We start from the raw sequence: 5,983 nt of genomic DNA, 5'->3' as shown, positions 1-5,983 counted from the left end.
CTAAAATTCTGAGCTCACCAAGACTATGAGCTCTCTAATAGTGCAACCTGATTAAAGCTACTAAGTATCCGGTAGTGCGAGCTATGTTAGGAGAGCTTATAGATGGGAGCCCTTACTCTACAAGTTGGCAACTTGCCCTAAAATAATGACAATTTTTTATGAGATTTTTTGGTTGATGATTAGACTAAAATTAGCCAATAGAGAGACAAGTTGTATTGTACAAGTTTCAAGACTTGCCAAGTTGTAATTGTTTATTATTATTTTCATCTTATTTAAGCATAGATGTTCATGTAAACTATTACGTTGGAATGAAAATTAAAAGTTTATAATCTGATACTTTGTTGTTCTGTCTTATTGTTTTCTATCTCAATACATTCCTTCATCAAATATCCAACAATTGGTATCTAGAACCTCTTATCTTTGAGGGTTTTTTTCCATAAAACTGTCTTCAACAAGCTTTACACCACCCCACCCCTACAAAATGATGTTTCAGATGTAATCTTTACAAGAATCATGACCTGTGACTCTCCTAAATAAGCTTAGGATAAGCTCAAGGAAGAGTTTTAAGGTTCACAAAAGAGAAGGTAGTAGTAGATGATCAATTTTAGATGAGATTTTGAAAATCTCAATATGAAGGAAGCTGATATTGTAAAGCAATATTTAGATTGAACCATGGCAATGGTGAACTAGATAAGACTACTAGGGGGCCAGTTTATGGATTTTTCAATGGATTTTTCAACCATCTTACTCTTTGAAGTAATCAATGCTCTATATGCTCAAGAACAAAGAAATGCAAGTAGAGAATAAGGGCATGTTGAGGGAGCCTTTCAAGAAAAAAACAGAGAAGGCTCAAGCTTTTCAAGGAATGAAGAAATGAAGGACTATACAGAGAAAAAAGAGAGGAGTTGGAGAAACAGTGGAAAGAAAAATTATCCACTATACTCTCATTGCAAAGGGTCATCCTAAGAGAGTGTGTTGGTTCAAGCCTAATGCTCAATGTAGAAATTGCAAATAGTTTGTCCATGAAGAGAGTGTATGAAAGAAACGCACAACAACAAAATGCTCCGGCACAGACAGCCGGAGCAAATCAAGAAGAATTGATGTTCGCTGCCTCCTACAATCCTAAGCTTACTACCTCTTGCAGAGCCCAATTTGTGACACCATGTGAACCCTCCAACAAAGAAATAAAGAATTGGTTTGTTGATAGTGGTTGCACAAACCACATGACTTCATTGGTCAATTTATTGAGAAGAAATACACTTTTGTTTCCAAAGATAAATGTTGCACTATATTTGATTTATTGGGACATGAAGTTGTGATAGTCTCAATGAATAATATAAACTTTATGCTGGATTGGAACCTTGTAACTTTGAAAGCCTATACCAGTTCAATGGATGAATCATATAGTTGGCACAAAAAATAGAGGCATATAAACTATAAGTCCTTTAGTCAAGTGCGCAAGTCAAAATCGGTTGAGAAGATGACTAAAGTTGAAGATAAAGATAAAGATGAAGGCTTTGATTATCTTCCTGTTAAAAGCATTAGGCCTATTGTTGAAACTTATCACAAATGTGACTTAGCAGTATTGGAGCCTACAATTTTTGAAGAAGTTGTAAGAGAAAAAAACTTTGGTGTTTGCTGAAAAAGGTCAAGAAACAGTGTTGCAAGTTGGCCAATCATGCAGTAGCAGGCAACAACATGAAGTGTGAGCTTACGAGCCCACCAAAATGCAAGTTGCGAACTCAGTAAAAGTGTGAGTTGACAAATGTGTGAGCTATGAAAAGTGCAAGCTACAAGCTGAATGAAATGTGTGTTTTAAAAGTTGGAGGTCATAAAAATGCAAGCTCATTGAAGTACAAGCCTGCGAGCAGACAAAGATGCAAACTTGTTGATACTCTAATAAAACCTCTTGGGAAGATGAAGTTTGAGAAACTACATTATAATATTGGGGTTTGCAACATGGAGACCAATGAGGAGTGCTGTGAAGTGGCCATCCATGCATTGGCAAACCCAGTTTGCACAATTGCGAGCTCCTACAAAACTGTGAGCTCACTCAAAGATGCGAGCTCACCATATCTGCGATCTTACTAAAACTACGAGCTCATCAAATGTGAGAGCTCTACAAAGTTGTGGGCTTGCCCAAGACTGCGAGCTCACCAAGACTCAAGCTCATCAAGATTGCAAGCCCTCTAATAGTGTGAGCCTATTAAAGCTTCAAAGTCTCCGATAGTGTGAGTAATGTTAGGTGATCTTATAGATGCAAGCCCTTACTCTGAAAGCTGCCAACTTGCACTGAAACAATGATAATTTTTGACAAGATGTTTTGGCTGATGATTAAACTAAAATCAGCCAATAGAAAGGCAAGTTATATTGTACAATTTCCAAGACTTGCCAAGTTGTAATTCTTTATTATTATTTTTCAGCTTATTTAAGCATAGATGTTAATGTAAATTGTTACGTTGGAATAAAAATTAGAAGTTTATAATCTAATTACTTCTTTGTTTTGTTTTATTGTTTTCTATCTCAATACATTCCTTCATCAAATATCCAACATTTTCTTTATATATATTTTCAAAATTTTCTTTTCTTTTTAATCTAGGAACTGCTAAAATCAATTGAATTAGGAATCATTGGTTTGACCGGTTTGATCACCAGTCCAATTTTGAAAATATTAGTCATCATTTGAACCTATAATGACATTCGTTGAGAATATCACATAGTTTTTGAAATGATTTTCATTAAATTTTAAGTTGGTGGAGCCACAATCTCTCCAATTCACACATAACAATTTTTTTTCTCTAATGTGTTAACATACTCAGCTTGGATATGTCCAAATCTATGACACTCATGACAGTAGATTCCTTTTTTCTTCTCTTTCTCAACTTCCTCTTTGATAACCACTTCTTTAGATTTCTTTTTATGAGTGCTTTTGGTGGCCTCCATCTTCTTGAATATTTTAGATTGCTTCTTGAAAACTCTGTTGAAGTTTTAAGTGAGCAGAGCAATTTGTTCTTGAAGTTCCTTAATCATAGTAGAGTCGATAGTAGGCACTTTATTTGCCACTTGCAGAGCAATACTCCTCTTACCTTTGTTCTTTTTCATTTGGCTTCATCATGATTCATTTCAAAAGTCTAAAAGGACCCTATTACTTTATCAATCTTCAGAATTCATAGTTTTTGGCTTCTTAAATGGCTGTGACTTTAATAACAAATATTTTAGGAAAAGATCTCAACACTTTATTGACAAGTTTGGTGTTACAATACTCTTCTCCAAGAGCAAGTGACTACTTTGATATATCATAGAGCTTAACATAGAATTCACCAATGGTTTATGAATCCTGCATTCTTATGTTCTCGAATTTGGTTGTCAATATCTGCATCTTGGATTGCTTGACTATGTTGATTCCTTTATGGGTTGTTTGAAGTATATCTCATACTTCCTTAACAATAATGCAGTTTGAGACCTTCTTAAACTCTTACTGATCAATACTACAGAAAATAGCATATAATACCTTAGAGTTTGCTTTAGCTAGACGTTCCCTATTAGTGGTCCAATGAGAATTCTTCTAGATTCAGTTTCATTCATAGGTACTTGCTATCTAGTGAGAATAAAACACCATGCCTTTTCATTGGTAAACTTGATGTAAGCTTGTTTTTTTGCCTTTTAATAGGAATAATTGTCACTGTTTAACATAAAAGAGCGAATAGTTAAATATCCTTTCATACCTAGCAATCAACAACACCAGGAAACTCCACCAGCTATGTTAAGTGTAAACCTTTTATACCAATTATTGAATTGAACATATACTTATTTATTAGAAACTTTAGTGTATGAATGGAAGTTCTTAGATGCAGTGGCTACTTAAGGTGCCATAGCGATGAACAAATAAAAAATAAAGTAAACAAAAGACATAAAAGATTTTTTACACAATTTTTTTCCTACATCTGTGGTGTTGGATCTGGTACCCTATGTGTATTATTTTCGTTTATGTACACTTGTAATTTTTTTTTATCAGATTGATTAATAAAATTATTCATAAATTACATTAATACCCTTTGTATATTTTTCTCATGTAATTTTTGTATGTAAAGCAAAATAGAAGCGAATATTAGCTCAATGGTTGTCTAATGTTTAAACTAATACTAAGCAATATTGCGTGGTCAGATCGTAATATGGAAAGACAACTTATACTATTAGACGGTCCTAAACATGTCCTTAATCTAATTGGAAATGAGCTGACCAATTGAATGACTAATATGTCACCTATCAAGTTCAATTTGGGAGCTATTTTGTATTGGGCATCAGAGCGAATGACTCTAAGAAGATAGAGATATAGATGTGACTGACTGGATTGACAATACATTAGACTAGATCCAAGCAAAATAGATCTTGAATCCATTTATGGATTTATTCATTTGTGACGTTCATAATGTGACATACCTTAATCCTGAGTGGATGATGGACTTTGTATGCGTGACTCGTATACTTTGATGTAAGTAAAAGCATGAGTTCAAATATATAAGGAATCAAAAATTGGTGCATTAGGTATACGAATTTTGCAATATGTAGCATCATTCACAATAGTAGAATTCATAGCCAAGACATGGGTAAATGATATCATCTTATTGGTATTACATGATAGATGAAATGTAAACGTGGACACAAGTTGTTCGTCTTTGTGATGAATAAATTAATTAATAGTAGGCAGAAATTGATTTTTCATAAAGGAAGATGTAATGATTACCATGAGATAAAATAAGATCATATTCAAATTTATCCCAAAGAGATTAAAGATATCCTATGAGGGTAACACACATATTACAAGGTCATTGGACAAGCACTGATCGAGTAGCTTTCACAATGGTATGTCATTAGGGAGTGCTCGGTCACGATACTATAGTGAAATGACTTCGTGACTAAATGAGTTTATAATTAATAGGTGAAAAGTTGGAACTTAATTATAAATTATTTGAGCCCTAATCACATATGTCCAATCAGCCCCTCCACTAGCTCTTTAAAACCAGAAATGAATTGCATGCTAAATCAAATGGATAGAAATGGTAAATTTAAAGGAATGATAAACACTCAGAAATGAATATGGTTTTCTCACTAAGTATGAAAATGACCTGAGAATTAATTTATGATTTTTCAAATTATTAATTAATTAATTGAAGTTTGAATATGGAATTAAATTAATTGGTCATAACGAATCTATTGAATGTAAAAAAATTAAATATATTTTCTCATAATTTTTTACAATAAAGTTGTCATGATTTTAATTGAATCAAAATTGAGTTGAGAAAATTATTTAATTGAGAAATTAATTAAATAATTTAAATTAATTTATGATGTTTATTTTGGAAAATAGGAAAAAATTTATTGGGTTGGATTGAATTATTAAGTGTTGGGTTAAACGTATAGGAAACACTTCTAATTGGCCTTAATATAAAAGAGGCCCAAACCCCATCATAATTCATATAAGGGGAAGCACACCCTATTAGCCCCTCTCTCTTCTAGTTCAACTAGGAAGTTGTTTCCTATTAAATAGACTTCTACTAATTCAATAAGGGTTTCACTTCTTCTCCTTATAAATAGATGGCACCAGTAAGGCTAAATACACAATAAGTTTTACACAAATTTGAGATATTATTATTTTTCCTAAAAATGATGAGAATTTATTTTCTAAGTATAAATTCTATTTTTTGGAATAACAATTCTATCAGTTTCTATTGGAGAGTGTCTTGCTTTCCTATTGAAAGTAAAGTAAATAATTTTTGGTTATGTATTTGATTAGAATTCATTCGAGCCCACACTCGAAGTAGTTCGTGGTATGAAAATAGTGAAGAAGGTCGTTCGATTGAAAGCTAGAAATGACAAGAATCGATCTAGCTGAAAACACATGTGTGATTTTGGTAAAGGGTTTATTGCTATAAATATCACAAACCGACTTAGTTTTTAAATTTTTAATTTTCACCATACAGGA

Source organism: Gossypium hirsutum, chromosome A10, assembly GCF_007990345.1.
Source record: "Gossypium hirsutum isolate 1008001.06 chromosome A10, Gossypium_hirsutum_v2.1, whole genome shotgun sequence".
Classification (NCBI taxonomy): domain Eukaryota; kingdom Viridiplantae; phylum Streptophyta; class Magnoliopsida; order Malvales; family Malvaceae; genus Gossypium; species Gossypium hirsutum.
The sequence above is the reverse complement of the archived record's forward strand: the minus strand, read 5'-3'. Positions refer to the sequence as shown.